Here is a 19,809-nt window from a genome sequence, read left to right as displayed (position 1 = left end):
CATTTCAATTTTTGTATTAGACATCTTTAAATTAATTGCAAAATGCTATTACTAAAATATTCATTGCTGTTCTGCAGACATACTCAATTGTGATGCGAATAAAGCACGACTTGATCTTGTCTAATCTCTTTTTCACTCTTTCTTTCTACAAATTTAATATTTGCTCCATCCAACTTGGGTCTACTGATTCAGGTATCTACATTCCTTTTCCACAGCGGTCAAATGTATTGCTTTTGAGTTCCGATTATATTGTGACAGTTTACTTACCGTGAAGAAATATCAGGTCTCGTTCCGATAGCTATACATTGGGTTGGCAATTAAGTCATTGCAGATTTTGTCATTAGGTGGTATTGACAAAATCAGCAATCATTTAGTTGCCAATGCAGTAGATCAGTGGTCTCAGTAACTGTTGGTATTCGGTCTTATCCGGTGTCAGGACCGGTACATTTCAAAACTAACTTTTATATTTAAGGAATTATTTTTTTCCGATTCGGTTAACTCAAAGTGCTATCTCAATTTTGATGCGAGTTCTTCAACTATCTTATCATTTGTTGCTATAAAAAGTCAGCTACGTATATTTCAACGATCGGTTGCTTCTGTCCCTTAATTTATATGCACACGATTCTCCTTCAAAGTGTGTTATATAATATCCAACGGTATCCAGATTAAGGCAATCCATATGTGCGTTTTTCTAGCTCGCATACTTTGTTACCGTCGGTTATAAATCCTAGTGGTTGTTCCATATATGCTATGTCCTTTGTATTTCTGTATAAGTATGACGATTTGACGTTGGATTGCTTGATTTTCATTCGATTAATCGCTGTTAGAGCCAGCATAGCCCTTGCTGTGTCCAATCGTTGACAGGAGCGAATGATTCCCCGTAACTTATTCCGATTTCTAGTTATTTCCTACTGCGAGTAATCGTGCTTTGTACTTTATATTTCCTTCCTGCGAATGTTTCTGACTGTACATCTATTTGCTTTCTATCGTTTCTATCTCTTTTTCGTGCTGCACTAATCTCCATATCGTGCTCTGTCTCATCGTGTTGAGACACGATCTCTGATTCTATCGCTGCCACATAGTTGTTTGGTAGTAATAACATTCGTTTATTCATTTCGCTTTTCTAATCTTTCGAAACGTCTTCTTCTCTTAAGCGCATTTCTCTTGCCATTAGCAACCTGTCATGCTTTTCTCGTGTGACTTTATTCAGCCATCCTCGTTTGGGTCCGCGTTTTATGTTTTCTTGAAACTCTTCTGCTTCTGGTTAATATTCTCTGTTCCCTGTATTACCTTCGTTAATTTGGCTTTTCATATTGTTGAGGTTTTATCTCGGAATAGAGAGAGCAAACGTGTGGATGAATGTATTGGGTTGGCAACCGAATATTATATAATTTCTTTATTCAGATATGTTAGAAATTGGGATTTCCAATGGTATCCATCCTATGTAATAATTTATTGATAGATGGATTTATTACAATTGATTAAATAGAAAATCGATGATTATTTATTTATCATAATGTAGTATTGTAAATAATTATGATTAGTTTATTAATGATAAATGAATTAAACAGATGTCAATTAAAGAGAAAACAATAGTTATTAAGTATGAACTAATTGCAACAAACGTATAATAATTAAAACAACTAGATAATTAATTAACAATGTTCGTCAACGCAAATTCAACTCTCTCTTAACAACGCTAACAACGTTATTTCGACAACATAATTCGCACTCTCTGACTTCTCAACTCATACTGCTGTTAATTCGTTTATCGTCCCCTAGCAGCCCCTTGCCGTTTGTCTTAGCCCCACTACGCACATGCACGGCAATCGCTTGTTTGCAATCCGTACAACAACCCCAGGCCTCTCGTCCATGATACTACAATAATATGAAGAATGATTATTTAACGTGAACTTAATGCAGTAGTGTGATGTGACAACTGTCGAAGAACGACTCTTGACTCTTGATACTCCGGTGGCTAACCGAACATCAACGGCTGCGGTGCCGAAATATATTGATGGCCGTTAGGCCTATTGAAGTTTCCCACCTTTTTGGCTTGTCGGCATTTGCCCTTTGTCGTCGACATTGTCTATATGTCGGTAATCTCTCCCCGGTACTATAATAGAAACGAAAAAGCTGCTGAAAAGGGAATCGTTGTGTCAGGGCCGACGAGCGTGTAACATTAATCCACATCAGAGATCAGGCCGTACACCGAGGGCAAGATGGCAATAGCAAACTGCAGACGCAAGTATATTGCAATCAAAATCTTTTGTTTCTTTTCAAGCGAATGAAACTGTATTAAAATATATTGCGAGTAAATGTGTTCTGTATTTTAGTGCAGCGTGCAAAGTTTGAAAGGATATATTAATCCTTTTTTGCTATTTATACAATTGATATACATCATAACACATTTGGATATTGATCAAAAATTCATTTTTGATTGAGAATAATCTCACCTAACGCATGGCATGCCCCTTTATATTTAACTTACTTTACTTTTCTTTTTTTGTTGTAAGGTGCTTTGCAATCTGAACACGCTTTTCCTTGGAAAGAGTGCTAGACAGGGCCCTATTGTCTAAAGATGGAATTTCTGTAGCCGCACAGCCGCGCCTTACGCGGCTGCGTCTGAAATTCGCAGTCTGAGTCTTAAATCCGAATTGTATGGACAACATCGATCGCCTGTCTGCACCACTCTCATAGCAACACCAGCTGAAACACGCGCCCGACGCTTGTGTTGTTACATATAGCACAGACGACTATGCTAATATCATTGACAGCAATGCCGCTATTTTCCGACAAACGAGTTTTAAGCGTTGCGTCGGGTGTTTAGATACTACGTAACTTTGTAACGATTTCGATGAACAACTGTGTAATGTGTACCTATTTTAGCGTTTATTCTCAAAACAGTTTTAATATAATAATAACCATATAGTAATATAATATAATAATAATAATAACATTATGGTGTGATATTGACTGAAATGCCGCAGATCAATAAAATATTAGTTATAATGAATCCAAACCAATGGCTTTAAAATTACTGTACTCACAGATTATTAGAAAAGATAGAACAGATTAAAGAAAATTATGCTGATGAAATAAAATAAATAAAGGAGATAAAGAAACATCAAATAAAATAAAAGAATATAAAGTAATATATGGTCATATAAATAAAGTAAAACAAAATAATTAACGGACCAATTTACAAATAGAAACTTTTTACAAGCATAGGTAACATTATGTCTAATTAAATTATAAACAGTTTACGATATTATCGCTACTCGTGTAACACTTTTAATTTCATCATTCAAAGGAATACGTTTACTGAAGTTGATTCAGAATGTCAGTAGGCGCCACCTTCTAACCACCGCTATGTATCCAAGTTTTGCCTATGATTATATTGTTCAAGTCTGGAATTTGGTAATTAATAGTGTAAATTTACTCAGTAATACTGTGTTGTATATCAAATTGTTTTATCTATTTCGTTTTTGATTACATGATGTCAATGGATCAAACATCTAGATTCGCGTCTAATATATTGTTCGAAATGCAATGCTCGAAAGGATGTAGCTGTAAAGATCATTTGCCACAAGAAAAGGTTAACAGATAACCTGTGTTATCCAGAAGGATAGCGGAAGCCGTTCGCGGTCCCTCCAAAAAGATCTGATAAGTCCCGCCGAAAGGCGACAGTGCCTTACCATTTGTATGTGTGTTCCACTCTTGTCTACGGGAGTGTTAAACGTCTCTTCTTTCATACTCAAAAAAAAATTTTTTTTTTTTTTACGTGGAGGAAATCTTCATAGACACCTTACCACCCGTGGAGACGGGCAGAAGGTAGTGCCGGATTTTTACCGGCTAAAACCTCCACGGGCGGGACGACGGTGGACCAGTGTTGTGCGAGTTGATCGTCGGGCCCCTGTGTGCTTAACACCAAGCACGTTTACCAAGTACACCCAGAATGTACATTCCAGAGAACACGCAAGGGAGAGGCTGCCTGTTGTATATTTCTTTTAAATAGAAACCTTCTCGCCCTGTGCTATTTTTGTGCCTCCTTTGTATGCCGAGGATTCGAACTCGCGACGCGTCGTCTTCAGTTCTGGGCCTTAACTAGCGTCGCTGGATGCCCCGCCGAGCTTCTAGGTGATTGGAAAGTATTTGATTCTTAATGTGGCATTGTATATCATAGGAAGTATTCTAATTAGCCTCTTGAATGAAATGTACATTTTTCATAGCCCTCTCAAAATATAAAGGGTAAAGGTAAATAATTCCCTTAATTAAATCATTATTATTAAATCTATTATGAAGCTCTTAATAATATATTTTTCCTACTATTATAATTCTTGTAGTAACAGATGGCCATTCTAAAGGAATTCCTGTCTCTTCTAATGCGCTTATTTTCGAGATGCCTAGCCTTGCGTTTTCCATTGCACTGGCAGAGATTTTATAACATATGGGATTAGCATAATTTATAAATAGGTCTAATTAATAATTTGAAACAGAAGATTTAGATTTAACCTCAGATTGAACCTCAAGATTTAGATTTAGATTATTAGAAAAATATATAATAATTGAATCCTTTTTTGGTTTTCTGTTGTGATCAAGAATTACGAGGTGGATAATTTTTCTTTTTACTTTGAAAAAAATTTGTTTCTGTTCGTTAAATATATATAAAATCATACCTCAAAATTCAACAAATTCGTTTCTTTCTTTCTCTTCTAAAAAAAAATTACAAAAAGACGCTTTTTTAGAACATTCTAATTCAGGACACTCCCTTAATCGTTTTACTTACTTGTCATATTGTATCCCGGTGCTTTTTGAGGGTTAAAATGCTAATAGATCATTTCTTTGGCCTCTGAGTTTGTAAATGGTTTTATACGAAAAGATATCTAGAAAGGTGATTTACAGAAATTTCATGTATTATCACAAATATGATTTATAGATATACAAATATTTCTGCTTCATTGGTAGAAGAAAGTGTTTTTTTTTATTATTATTTAATTTGTACTTTGCAATTTGTCCAGCTAGACATTTGGTAAATTTTTCTAGCTTTATTGCTAAATAATATGTGGATGGTTACGCCCATCGGAATACCATCTTTCAGTTTGTTTATTTTATTTCTTTAGTGAGGTCACTGAGGTGTTTTCTCTTTAGTCTTCTTTTTATGAGCTCTTTCCTTATATTTCTTTGCGTACCTGCCGATAATTTCAGTAATGATGGCACGATGAACCGAGTAGTATCGTGCTTTTGTATCAGAAACGTTTTTTAAAAATAGTGAATCAGTTATTAGAACAAAGTAATTATTTATTTATTTTATTTTATTTATTATTACTTAGTCCGCGCCTTTCGGCCTTGGTCGAGCTTTCGGTTTTACATCTCGTTTACCTATTACGCTTTTTACATTCTATCAGTCTCATGGCGTTATCGCCTTATTGCCTCCTCCCTTATATCTATCTAATCTCTCTTTTCTTATATATCTACCTCCCCTCTTATCCACTCTGTTATATCACACTCCATTATATATTCTGTCTCTAAAACTATGGCAATTTTTGCGCTTGTGCCTCCTTGTTGTGCTTCCTTATTGTCGTTCCTCCTCGTCTTGTATCGCTCTTCTCTTCTCCATTATTGTTTTCAATTCTATTAGTCCTTCTCCAGCATCGTTTAGTGTTTTTTCCGTGTCCTTTGGTCCTCCCGTTACTTCGCATTCTTCTATTCCGTGCCTCAGGTCTTCTTCTTTCTTTTTACGTAGCCTGCATCTCTTTTCTCCCTCTTGTTTCCAGTATTCCCTTGCTTTGGTCTCGTTTCCACATCTGAATCCTGCTAATATTTTTCTGTCCTTCCACTTCATCCTCCCTTCTAAGTATTTTGGTAACTCTTCTGTGGCGATTTTTCTATATTGTCGAACAAAGTAATTATTTCGCATACATTTTTAAATTCCGCGCCACGACACTGTTCATTGCCGTAACTCCATCAAGTTACAGGTTCGGAATTTTTGGCACAGTGCTTCTGCATTAAACACGAAGCTACTCGCTGTTGCTCGTGCAATACGAATTGCAGAGGACATTGAAACTGTGAGAATAGCAATGCAACGAGATCAACGCTGTTCAACCAGGAGATACGCAAGCGCTTTATTTTCAAGTCGAAGTCTTCGTAGAATTTTGCACAAGGACCCTAACTTTCATCCATACAATATAGTTGTCGTCCAACAGCTAAATTTTTCTCAAGAGTTACTTGAAATTTTGACTGTAAATAGTGCGCTGAACTTTCTGCTTATGTCAGACCAGACTCATTTTGTATTATCTGGTTGTGTCAATAAATAAAATTTTCCTGAAAATCTTCACGAAGTTCAGGTTTTCACACCCAGAAAATTACCGTATGATATGGAGCAGCATTGTTTGGTACCGTTGCCTCTTCTTTGAGGACAGGCTATGCTGTTACGGTGACATAAGACCGCTATGTGAAAATTCTGTGTAATTCTTTGGAACCACAATTGCATCGACTTGAACACTGTATGGTCCCATTAGGATAATAGGTCGAAAAGTTCCTTTCGTTTTATAAGGAAATAATGGATGCACAGCGTTTTCCGTTTTGTATTATTTTGTCGAATTACGTATGATTCATTTTGTTCCCAGCAAAATAAAGATCACAACGTTCGACAGATTAGGTTTCATGTTTATATAAAGATGCGTCGTTGTAAAAGACGTGTCTGGAAGAGAAAGACACTTTTCGGACAACCTAATACAACTTTGCACGTCACAATGGCAGTGTGTTGAATGTTTGCGCGTGGAATGTTTTCTGGACATTCGGTTTCATGGTACGACGATATTTCTTATTTCTCTTGATCGGCAAATTTGATTTATTGCGATTAGTGATAGTTGCCTCAAAAACCAAAAAACAAAGAGTGTGATCCTCCATTTGCCAATATTTAGGAATTGAAAGAAAAGATAAAATTGCAGCATTTCATAACGAAATGATCCAAAAGGTAATAGGAAATCTTTGGAATCAACTAGAATAATATTCGAGAGAGTCTTTTTCAAAAAATAAATTGGCATCTTTGTATTAACATAAAAGCTTCATAAGAAATTGAAATCTTAAAATTCTATTTCATTTGAAAAATCGTTCAGATTCCTGTGCCCTGCCATGTATAATCTGTGAAGTAAATATGTTCCCAACTTGCAATTTAAATTACCTAAAAAATAAAAACTCTAAGCTATCAAAGAAACAGTTTTGTTTATTTTGTTATATTTGTTTCAAACGATTAAGTTTAAGACATTTGAAAAACTAACGAAATAAATAGAAAATATGTTATATATAAATTATTAGAAAGAGGTTATATCATAATAATTTTCAAACCTTGTTCCATTATATTCAATGGCTTAAAAATTATACGGAAATGCCACTAAATTTTTCCATTCAATGTGCATTTTCATTGAGACTGTTGAGAAATTGTAATAAATATTCAATAATTATATGGACTAAAATAATAAATTCACACATGCTTCTTAAAATAAATAATTAAAAATTTGATTCCGTAGAAGATACAGACACGGAGTTTTGTCATTAATAAAATTTATTTAAATAATAATAGAAAATTATAGTACTTGTACGAATAATTAATCTGTTAAATTTATATATATTTGCAGATTGCATATAATGTGAACATACATACAAAATATTTAGATCTATTTATTCATAGAATTTTTTCATAAATAAATAATTATACTTACGCACACGAGGGACATTGCAAAAGCTCCTGAACCTCTTTAAAGAATGTAAGATGTTTCGTTTTAAAAGTTGTCTAAATCTTTCAAATCTAATACAGATAGACGATATAAAAGTATTTATTTAATATTTTTTCTTTCATATTTTTAATGAATTTAAACAACTGGTGTTAAGTAGTGATTCGATTCTTAAAATATTTAACCACTGCTGATCCCGCGGAAATTGGAAACTTATAAAATCTTATAGCTTACAAATCCATAAAGACTCGACGTATAAAAGTAAGGGCAATACCATATTATCACAATCTTTAGAAACAGAGAGTCGAATACTATGGTCAGATGGTAACGAAGAAACAGTGTTATTGTTGATAACAGATGTAGATATGATGAAAGCTGGAAAACACTTGAGATATTTTATCCAAACATGGTGCATCTAACGTGTATAATTGATGAAGTATATAGAGGTGCAGAAGAAGTACGTTTACATTTCCCATTAGTAAATAGTGTAGTACATTCTATTAATAAAGTATTTATAATAGCACCACTTTGGATCGAATGTTATCGTAGAGTGTATCGTAGAACATTCTATTACCACCTGAACCAATTTTAACGAGCTCAGATACTTGGCTCGAGACAGCTATATTTTATACCACACTGGTATTTGGAAAATATTAAAAATGTTGTTAAATTTTTCGACGCGGATGATGTGCTAGTAATTAAAACAGCACAAGATCTTCTTCAGAATGAATTGCTAATTCAAAATCTAATGTTTATCAAAACCCACTTTGGGATTTTCTCGGATAATATATAGAAACTAGAAACAATTGCAATGTCTTTCACTGAATCGGTGAAAGTAACGACTGACACTGATAAATATTTTAGGAGCATTCCTGGAACTTGTGCAGCCAAAATTGTATCAAAGTGGAATGCAGTTTTAGCAAGACATACCAGATTCTAAATAATCTAGAAAGTTAATGAAATTTTTCGAGGTCAGTCAGTTGAAGAATTGGATGAGGTTAAAGTATGCTACTGCAGTAAATTTAAATATGTCTCGATTACGTCTTGTGACGATGAACGCTCATTCTCAGCTTATAAGTTGATCTTAAGCGATAAACGTTATCAATTAATGCTCCATAATCTTGAAAAAATACTCGTAACTTATTGTAATTTAAATTGTAATTATTAATTATTACATTTAAATAATAAAATATTTATTAAATAATAACATTTTCTGTATATGTTGCATATATTTGTCGGGTTAACATTAGAATTTAAGGCGCGTAACGATTCAACGTTTGAGTTAGCCATCGTTTTACGAGACAGAAGTTATATTTACGCGAATATACAAGATTTTACAAAATATTATGAATATTGAGTTTAATGAATGATAAGATTAACAGACGATAAGTTTAACTAATAATTAGATTAAAGAATAATAAGTTTAACGAATAATAAGAGTAACGAATAATATGTCTTACGAATAATAAATTTAACGAATAATGAGATTAACGATTAATAGGTTTTACGAATAATGAATTTAATTAACGCTATTAACAATGTTCCGGGGTTCAAACGAATCCACGGTCACCGGGATAAGTCTTTACTATGCGTAGAATAATTTTAAACACAAAAATACGATTGCTGAGACACTCGGTAAATTGCTCGATGTATCACTTTCCAAGGCGATCACACGAATGAATATCTGATGAAAATCTTTTTCGCTATACGACTGCATTTGTTTGTTATATGCTCGCTGGAGGCATCGAGAAAGTTCCAATCGTTGTTGCTAGGCAATTTCTGTCAAAAGTTTGTTGTATACTCTTTGGAAACATCGAGAAAGATCCAAACGCCGTTGCTAGGCAGTTTCTGTCTGGAGATTGATTCCTAATAGAACGTGTGTCCCATTATATCGACATCTCTAAAGTACAATTCTATGTGATTTCTAGGGAGAACAATACAACCGATCCACACCTTCGTCAGGCAAAACGTTTATCCCGTGACCATGGCTACGTTCGGCGACCAGTTGTCACCTCGAACCCACTTTCGCTTTCACAAATATCAAACAATTACAAATGACAATTGCTTAATTACAGTTATGATAAAATCTAGGCTAAAGCATTAGAAGGCTTCCTCAAAATTGCAAAGGGAAGGCTCCGGTTTTCCTTTCATCTCCGACATATATATACTATACGTAAGTTCATCAATTTTCAATATATAGCCATAAGATTTGTTTTCTTATATCTCAGAATATACGATTTGTACAAAGCGATAAGTATGCTCTAAAGTCCTTCCTTTGAGTTCCACTTCACAACTATTAATACATAGTAACCTATTAACGAATTCTATTTAACATTTTTATTCCACATGTCTGTTGTAAATTACATATATATAATATATATAGAGTTATTGATTATATATATTATATAGTTAAATGACGCGTCGAACCATATATATTATATAATTGTTGATATACATGTACAGAAAAGACCGTTAGCGGCAGCGTTGTAATCGCTATAATCGTAATTATCATTAGAGTCACACCATATAGTTATCTATATACATATTACTGTATCTAAGTATCTAATCTTTCTATTTTTATTTCCTATCCTTCATCCGTATGTATTAGACGTCGTTAAATACATTTCAGAGTTTATTGTACAAAAACGTACATCTTCCTTCCATCCGCAATTATCATCGCGATATCACCTTTTTACTGCATCAGGCAATGGATATAATTTTTAACTTCCACAGTGCATTGATTTTAAGTCAAACGCCAACGATCGATTGATTTTTTGTCTACACATACACGATGGAAACGTGGAAAAATCTGCACATCTTTTATTCTATCTCCTCCTCTGCTTTGACAGTTAAAACTATTCCGTTGCGTTTCAATTTTTTAAAAATGTAACTGGTGTCCGATATTAAGCGCCGTCCAACATTATGGAAAACTCCCTCTAAATGATGTCAAGTGTACATCTTTGTTGTGCTTGCATCGTTTTCATAACTGACATGGGGTCCAATCTCTCGCCAATCGCTAGTCGCAGCATACGACGGGGGCCTCCCACGCCGCACAAAACTCTAGCGTATGCTGGGCCGTGTCCTCGCACTCTCCGCAGTGGTGACAAGTGTTCGTCACCTCTCTTCCGATTTTCTACAGGTATTCCCCGAATACTCCATGTCCTGTGAGCGCCTGCGTCATCCGGAAGGATAGCGGAATTCTAAAAAAACTCCGCGGTCATTCCAAAAAAATTCGGTAAGTGCCGCCGAAAGGCGACAGTGCCTTACCTTATATATGTGTTCCATCCTTGTCTAGGGGAGTGCTAAACGTCTCTTTTTTCATACTGTAGAAAAAAAAATTTTTTTTTTTTTTTTACGTGGAGGAAATCTTCATAGACACCATACCCACCCCCTGTGGGCCGGAAACACAGGACGGTGGAAGGTAGTGCCGGATTCTTACCGGCTAAAACCTCCACTACGGGGCGTAACCAGCTGCAAGTCGATCGTCGGGGGCGCCCCTGCTGTGTGCTTAATAACACCAAGCACACCTTTACCAAGCACTCCCAGAAGGTACACCCACAACAGCGCAAGGGAGATGGGCGGGCTGGGCGCTTGCCTGTTGTATATTACCTTTCAGAGAGATTTTGGATTTTCCATCCTTTACCAAATATACTTTGCAGGCCGAGGATTCGAACTCGCGACGCGTCGTCTTCGGTTGTGAGCCTTAACGAGCGTAGCCGGCTGCCCCGCTGAGATTTTAGCTGTTTGGAAAGTATTTGATTCATATAGCTCGACAAAACTGGCCCAAGCGATAGGTAAACAAACCAGATTGAGCTCAAGAAGAGTCACAATACAAGCCGAAATACAAATACCTATGATATAGTCAGTTTTACGCGACAGTGCTGTTGTGGAAGTAAACTCTAATCCTTTTTCCTTTTATGGATATGATAAATATATTACATTTTGAAATAGATGACGGTTTCAAAATTATATTTCATGAATAAACAATACTTCAATAGAAATTCAAGAGTCTTCAAATGTGATTTTATCCGAAGCAATGTAATAATGTAATAATACTACGCCTAAAAGTAAATAGTAAAAAGTAAATAGTAAAAAGTAAAGTAAAATAAACTCTAAAAAAACCTCCATGGTATGATATTTCCTAAAACACTCTGGCAGATGTAAAGCTATCTGTTCGCGACCGTGGCTCGTGATATTCATGTTTGGGCCAAAATCTTCATCGCGAGTCTCACTCGTTAAAGCACGGGAAGGGGTTAATGTGACAATGTATATCATAGTAAGTATTCTAATTGCTTTAGAAGAAAGTTCCTTAATGATTTTACCGTTTGTTAAATCAAAATCGAGAATGTTCTGGCTCAATTTTAATTTCAGGATAGTAGCTCAAGTAGCTATAAGGAATGTTTGAAGCGATATTTCATCATTAAATTGAAACATATTATGGAATCATGTTTTTTTCTAAGAGACTTCATAGCTCATAATAATTTAGTTATATATGTCGGAGATGAAAGAACACCGGAGCCTTTGGAATTTTGGATAACCCCGCAACATTGTAACCTAGAGTCTACTATAGCGGTAATTAAACAATTGTAGTTATTCAATCCGATTGTAATTGTTCGACATTAGTGATAGTGAGCTCTGGCTCGAGGCGACAGTCAGTCGCCGAACGTAGCCGCGGTCACGGGATGAACGCTTTGTCTAACAAAGGTATGGAGTAATTCTATAGCTCTCCTTAAAAGAAATATTCCTGGCGACACGCGACAGTAAACATTCCAACGGTTTCTGTCCCGTGGCTCGCTACACGCAGACCCTATTCTTCGAGTAAGATGATTGCCAGATGTCGATGCGTCTCCGCAGTACATGTTCAGCTAGCTCGAGGGCCCGTTATAAATCTTAAGATTTAGTCAACTAAAGTCCTTCAAACAGACAAACAGTCTTTGTCCCAACTACGGGAAAATAGGGGAGATCTATTCTTCAAGGAGCGGCGTCTCCCACTAGCAACTTTCCCTCGAGGACGGCTAGCATCTTTTTCTAACCACCGGTATAGAGATTGACCAATTAGCGGCAACGCCAATTTCCCTTACTTTCTGAACGAAGGCTTTTCTCGACGAATCCGATGATCTCGTGTCCTTAGACACACCCCAATATAGTTTTCCTCTGTGGCATCATCGGGACGGGAAAGTCATTCTCGCTCGCGATCTCATTGATTAAAGAGTAACATCTTCGCGATCAGTGGTTATTTCACGTTTTAACCAGACTTAGACTTTGTGAGTATGTTCTTTTGTCATCCCATTGGCCGCGAATTCGTTATTGAGCCCGAGACCATCGTCACTAGTGTCGCGAGTGCCAAACCGCCGTGATCAGTTATCAAGACTGTAATAATTCTATCATTGCAATAAACTACGCCTGTGTGTACCGTACCAATGGCTAATTCTCGAGAAGATTCATTTGACGCCCACAACCCTACTCCCAGTGCAAATCCGACATATATATAACTAAATATATATATACGTTAAGTTAAAATATATATTAAGTTAAAAAATACACTAAATTCTTCCAGAAACCATTTTCAGTATTAACGTTATGACGAATTTTTATAATTTTTAATACGTACATTTTTCACGTATTTTACGTATTTTCTAGTAATTCATTAGAAAGACCTTAAGGCTCCCTACTCGAGGAAACGATCAGTTCATCTCCTAATGGAGCGTATCAAATATAGGAGTGCCGCCCAATAGAGCGATAGGACGTGATATTTAATCCATTTGCGCCTATAAACGTAAAGCAACATTCATCGTTGTAACTATGCTTGTGCACATGTTAAACATTGCATCCCTTTGTTGAGTTGCTAAGAAAGTAACAGATTTTTAAAAATTTCAATTTTTAGACATTTTTAAAAAATAACTAAAAATGTCTCCTTTCTTAAGGATCATAGTTATCCAATAAAATTACACTATTAAACAGAAATAAGTCATAACTTAAGATAGCAAATACTTTAGTTCCATTCTTTAAGCGTTATTTTGAAAACTATGAATTTGCATGAATATCCACTCTGTGTTTATACATTTTCTAGCAACATTCTTTCAAAAAATCTATGTTATGTATTTAAAGATGAAAAGATTCTATGAACCAAGGAAAAGGAAATCAGAAAAGAGCCAAGTTTTTATTTCGTATTTTTATAAATTATTTCTTTAAGAGAAAGAAAGTGAAAAATGTGTTAAAGAATAGAAGAAGAATTTTGAAAGTAGATTTTAAAAGATAAATAGACCAAAGAATACAAAATCAGTGCACTGAAATCGGAAAATATAAACAAATAAGCTGTCTGCGTAGTTTGCTTAGGGATCATTGATTAATATTGGGTTCAATGGTTACGATAGAATGACTTCTCGAGGTTTGTGTCGACGTTTTTAGTGTTTTCGGTGACTATATTCATGATCGTTGTAAATTATTTTGAAGCTGCCCTGCGTTACTTATTTTCGCTATGTCCGATATTAGGTGCCATTCTATGTTCTTTTAAAATCAATAACCAACGTTTAATGTTAGTTTAATCTAAATATTACGACAATTTTATTTATCTTATTTCTTTACTTTGATTTCTACTTAGTTGACCTGTAATTAATGCAAAATAAACAAAAACATGACATTATTTCTTTTGTGTATCTAAGGAAAACCATAAGTGTCCACTAATAGGGAAACTCCCCCTAGACCGATTTCATTGCTCCCAACAATGTCCAAAAAACTTATAAAAAGTTGTGAAGTTATTGAAAAAAGTATTTCAAAATGGGGTGGGAAAGATAATCACTGAAAGAAGTTTAATTCCATCGGATCAATTTGGCTTCAGGAATAAATATGCCACGAAAAAGTACATAAGGTAACAAACAAGATCATCAATGCACTGGAGCTGAAACAGTACTGCACTATTCTATTTTTGGATGTTGAAAAGCTATTTGACAAAGTATGATGTGGGGGACTTCTTGACAGAATTAAACAAAACTTCCCTATCGAGATACTTCTGTTTGTTAAATTATACTTTGAAAATAGAATATTCTTTGCTGAATATCAGAAACTCTTTCAGATTACATACTGTCAGTGCTGGCAATACTCAAGGTTATGTTTTCATAACTACATCGTATACTCTGTATGTATACAGCCGATATACTGGCCAGCTCTAAAAATACTTTATTTTAACGTTCGCGGATGATACTGTAATTCTAACCACCGAGCTAAGGTTGTATCGATATTATTGCAGTAACACATATGATTGCTGGAACTTTGGTTAAATCAGTGAAAAGAGGGTATACCGACAAATGTAATCACATCGCTTTCACGTTAAGGAAGGACGGCATACCTCCCACTTACAAAGAATTTTAGGCATGAAAATAACACGATATAAAATGGAATCCATAAATGTATATAAAAGAAATCATGTAAAATGATTTATTAAATATAATATGTTAAATATAACATTTCAACAAATAAAAAAAAAAACTTATGGTATTGATTTTGCTTTTTACGATATTTATGAACTTCTATTCTGAGTAATTCTTGTAAGGAATTTCTGTTTCTATAACGATTTCTATTTTGATTCTTATACACTTTGTTTCTAGATTAATTATTTACAAACCGTTATTATTTCCGAGACAGTTCTAGAATTATCTCTTGTATCGATTTTATAGTAATTGAAACATTACGTTTCTATAAAAACAGTTCATACACATATATCTTTTATTATTTAGTTTTATACTTTAGAGTGGAAAGTTATTTTGCCAAAGAACTAAATAAGGCATCGTATGTTTTACAAATTTACTCAGCATTTTATAAGAAAATCTAGTCCATGCATATACCTAGTGTATGTCTTTATCGTTGTTCGTTATTATTGGGTTGGCAACTAAGTGATTGCGGATTTCGTCAATGCCACCTAATGGCAAAATCCGCAATCACTTAGTTGCCAACCCAATATATGTTACACTTTACGAAAAGGAATATTCATATTTATAAATCATATAGAAATCATATTCATGATTATAGAGATGTGTATAATTTTATGTGCTAGACTAGATTGACCGCGTGGTAGCTATACATGTATGTGAATATGAGTGTGTGGAAGTATGTGTGTGCGCGGTGCCTCGTAAACAAAGGAATGTAAACTGTTCAGTTAAGTGTGGTATGGAAGAAGGTGGGACGCGTGCAAGTGTATATCGATGAATATCTTTGAAATCCTTTATCAAATAAATATATAACTATTTTAATATAAATTCTAAGTGTAAATTTAGTGTTCCTATAACATTATTTTGGCAATTAAGGTCCAAAATTCTCAACAATGATTTTTATATCTTATTAGTATGTCGGAGATAAGAGGACACCGGTGCCTTCTCTCTGAAACCTCGGGAAAATCCATAAAAACATTGTAATTAAAATCTACAGTTGTAACTAAACGATTTGCCGTCATTCTAACCAATTGTATTTGTTTGAGACTTGTGACAATGAGCTTGGGCTCAAGGCGACAATTAGTCGCCGAACGTAGCCGCGGTCAACGGGACGAACTCTCCATCTAACAAAGGCATTGAGTAATCCTATAGCTCTCCTTAAAAGAAAGATTTGTAGCGGCACGTGGCAGTAAACATTCCAACGGTTTCTGTCCCGTAGCTCGCCACACGCAGATCCTATTCTCCGGGCAGGATGTTTACCAGATGTCGACGCGTCTCCACAGTACGTGATCGGCTAGCCCGAGGACCGTCATAAACACCAATATCTAGTTACCTAAAATCCTTCAACAGATACACAGTCTTTGTCCCAGTTACGGGAAGACAGGAGAGACCTATTTTTCCACGAACGACGTCTCCCACTAGCAACCCTCCCTCATCCTTTTCTAACTACCGATATGGAGATTGGCCAATTAGCAGCAACGTCAATTTCCCTTACTTTCCGAACGTAAGATGTCCCCGACGAATCCGATGATCTCGTGTCCTTAGACACACCCCGTCATAGTCTTCCTCTGGGGTATCACCGGGATGGAAAGTCATTCTCTCTTGCGGTCTCATCGACAAAAAAGGATTAATTCCTTACGGTCAGCGAATATTAACACAGAATCCGACTTAGAATTTTGCGAGTGCGTACGACTACCGTCCCGTTGTCCGCGGATTCGTTATTGAACCTAGGATCATTGTCATTAGTCTCTCGAGTATCTAATAACCACGGTTACTTGTCCGGTTCTATGGTAATCGTATTTGCACTAGCCAATGTCTTCTCTATTGCATAACGACGACGTGTAATCCAAACGAAGATTCGCTTTACGCCCCTAACCCTAATTCTAATGTCAACCCGACAAGTATTTTATAACAGTAATAAGTAACTGAATTTATTAGAAATTTGTTTCGAAATATCAATTATACGTATTATCTTTATGTCAAATTTACTTTGTTTGTAAAAACAGAAGAAGAAGAGCAAGATCTACGACAAATGTCGATATGGATCAATGTGAGTTACTCGAAATACAGAAATGGAAAATCGATGACGAATATGTTTACTCATTTTGCATATGTTTCCTGTGTAGCTAAAGGTCGATAAAACCGTGCCGTGTTCGTTCCGTGTTCCGGCTATGCTCTGGATTAGGTTCCGTCTCTATAGTTCTAAATCAGAGTTGGGCAAAAAGTTAATATGGTTGATTAACGGTTATGACTAACGTAAATCAGAAATTTGATATGTATTGTGGTAGTTATAGTGATATTGGACAGTTGTTATAAAATCCACATTTGTTGAATAATTCAACGAAAAAATATTTACATAATAAATGAATATAAATTATGATCTTGGTGTGCGAGTGGGAGTACAGTACGCTTTTAATTTGGCTTTCATTAAAAATATTTCATCTGAGAGTCTATGCGCCTTCGGTTCCTTTTCCATCATTGCATAATGAAAGGATAATCTCTTCACGGCTGCTGGCGTTGGTAATGGCGTATTACATATAAGAAAGAAACGTTTCTTATCGACGGATTCTGATATGGAAGATATAAACCTTGCTGTTTTTCACATATCACATGTATTAGGTCGTCCGACAGGATTCTTTTGTTTTATGACGAAATAATAGACACACAACATTTTTCGTTTTATATTATTTTGTTGAATTTCGTACGATCCATTTTGTTCTGGTTGAGATAAACACCACGACATTTCACAGACTTAGTTTCACGTTTGTATGAAGGTGCATTGTTGTAAAAAACACGTTTACGAAAGAAAGACACTTTCCGGACAACCTAATATTATAGAATTTCTAACTCTGTCCTAGATGCAAGTAAAGTAATTTCATGGGAATTATTTCCAAAATCGAAGAACCCGTCACCAGACGAAGCTTCTTTTTGTTGTTCTGGATATTGACTTGGGCTGCTTCTTTAAAAGGTTGCATTAATCTTTCGCTTCGTGTAGATGACAAGCGAAGTTTTTTTTTTATTTATTTATTTAAATTTTACAATTTGTCCAGTAGGACATTTGGTAAAATATTATAGTGGTATACTAATATAACATGTGGGCGGCTACCCCCAGCGGGGTACCATCATCGTGTTTGTTAGGTTATGTCCTTTGTGAGATCTGTTGAGTGTTTCCTTTTTAATCTTCTTTTTATGCTTGATGTGTCGACCGTTCCCGCTGCCAGCCGGTTTGGGTGCGTTGCTATTCTTTCTCCGTACCTTCTTGCATTTTTGTTAATCTCCTCCTTGACCGTTGGTATTCCCAGGTCTTTCCGAATGTCCTCGTTTCTAACGTACCATGGCGCGCTTACTATTATTCTGTGTATTTTGGATTGCATTGCCTCTATTTTGGTTATATGGCTCATTGCTGCTGTTCCCCATAGTGCTATTCCGTACGTCCAGATTGGTTTTATGACCATTTTATATATTTTTAGTTTGTTTTCTATGCTTCGTTTGGATTTTCCACTTGTTAGCCAGTACATTTGTCTCCTTGCCATCTGTATTTTGTCTATTGTTGCTTTAATATGCTGTTTCCATGTGAGTCGTGTATCTAAGTGGAGTCCTAGGTATTTGACTTGGCTTGTTTATATTATGTGTGTGCCGTTTAGTACAATATTTGGTGGTTTCTGTTTTCGCAGTGTGAATGTAATATGTTTGCATTTATCGGGCTTTGCTTTAATTTGTTTTGCTTGGGGCCACTTTTCTATTTTTGTGATATGTTCCTGTAGTAATGTAACTGCTGTTGCAGGGTTAGTGTGCCTGACTAGCACAGCTGTGTCATCCGCGAATGTCAGTATTTTGCTATTGTTAGTTGTTGGTATGTTGGCCGTGCATAATGTGTATAAAATTGGTCCTAGGACGCTTCCTTGCGGAACTCCTGCCTTGATTAAGAGAAGTGATCACCATCGCTGTTTAAATCGCCGAGATGAGAAAGCCGATGTTACACCTTTTTCAATTTTTCGAGTAGAAAGAGGTTAAAAATTCGTGAAATCTCACTTTTATATTGTTCGAAAGAGTTTCTGCAAATGGCTCATAATAAATCCGTTCAAAATTCATTATCGCTTTAAGTTTTGCATGTAGAGAAAAAAATGGTATGAAAATTCCGTAAGATGTATTACTTTCACATTGTAACATATTTAAAGCATAGCAGAAGATTTCCTATACTTTAAATGATTCTCTAGCTACTGAAAATCTTGATTGTTTAATTTTGCGAAGTTTATTACTTTTTCCATTTATTGCAATAATTTGTGACGAACCATACAAACTGTTCTAGTTTGCTCAGGTCTGGTCAGAGTATGGCACAAAATATCCTGAATTGTTTTTGTAGTTTTTGGCTGTGCTGTCACTTTCCATAAATAGTGACATTTCTGTATAACTTTACTATATGCAGTTGCTAATTGTGTCAGTTCTCATAAAATTCTGTTACCATTGTCTGAAACGCATAAACGCAATGTATGTGAGCAGCAATAAGATCCGTTTCATTAACACTAGAACTACCACACCAGTCAAATTGACTGGTTTTACAACGTCATTTAAAAATTCCTACTTTGTGTTATATTTTTTTTCCGCAATGATGTAATGACTCTCGCAACGATAACTAAAAGAATAATATA

At 35.4% G+C, this 19,809-nt stretch overlaps 2 non-coding genes across 2 annotated transcripts; both read right to left on the bottom strand.

Moving 5' to 3' along the window:
• Positions 1-3,655: 3,655 nt before the first annotated feature.
• On the bottom strand, positions 3,656-3,762 carry LOC117216050. The gene has a single exon (XR_004489289.1). It is a non-coding gene; the product is annotated as a U6atac minor spliceosomal RNA (small nuclear RNA).
• A 7,198-nt stretch (positions 3,763-10,960) lies between these two features.
• Positions 10,961-11,065, bottom strand: LOC117216046. Its single transcript, XR_004489287.1, has one exon. It is a non-coding gene; the product is annotated as a U6atac minor spliceosomal RNA (small nuclear RNA).
• Positions 11,066-19,809: the final 8,744 nt, after the last annotated feature.

The sequence above is a fragment of the Bombus bifarius genome, unplaced genomic scaffold (assembly GCF_011952205.1).
Source record: "Bombus bifarius isolate JDL3187 unplaced genomic scaffold, Bbif_JDL3187 scf7180000010081_frag, whole genome shotgun sequence".
Classification (NCBI taxonomy): domain Eukaryota; kingdom Metazoa; phylum Arthropoda; class Insecta; order Hymenoptera; family Apidae; genus Bombus; species Bombus bifarius.
This window is presented reverse-complemented; position numbering and strand designations above follow the sequence as displayed.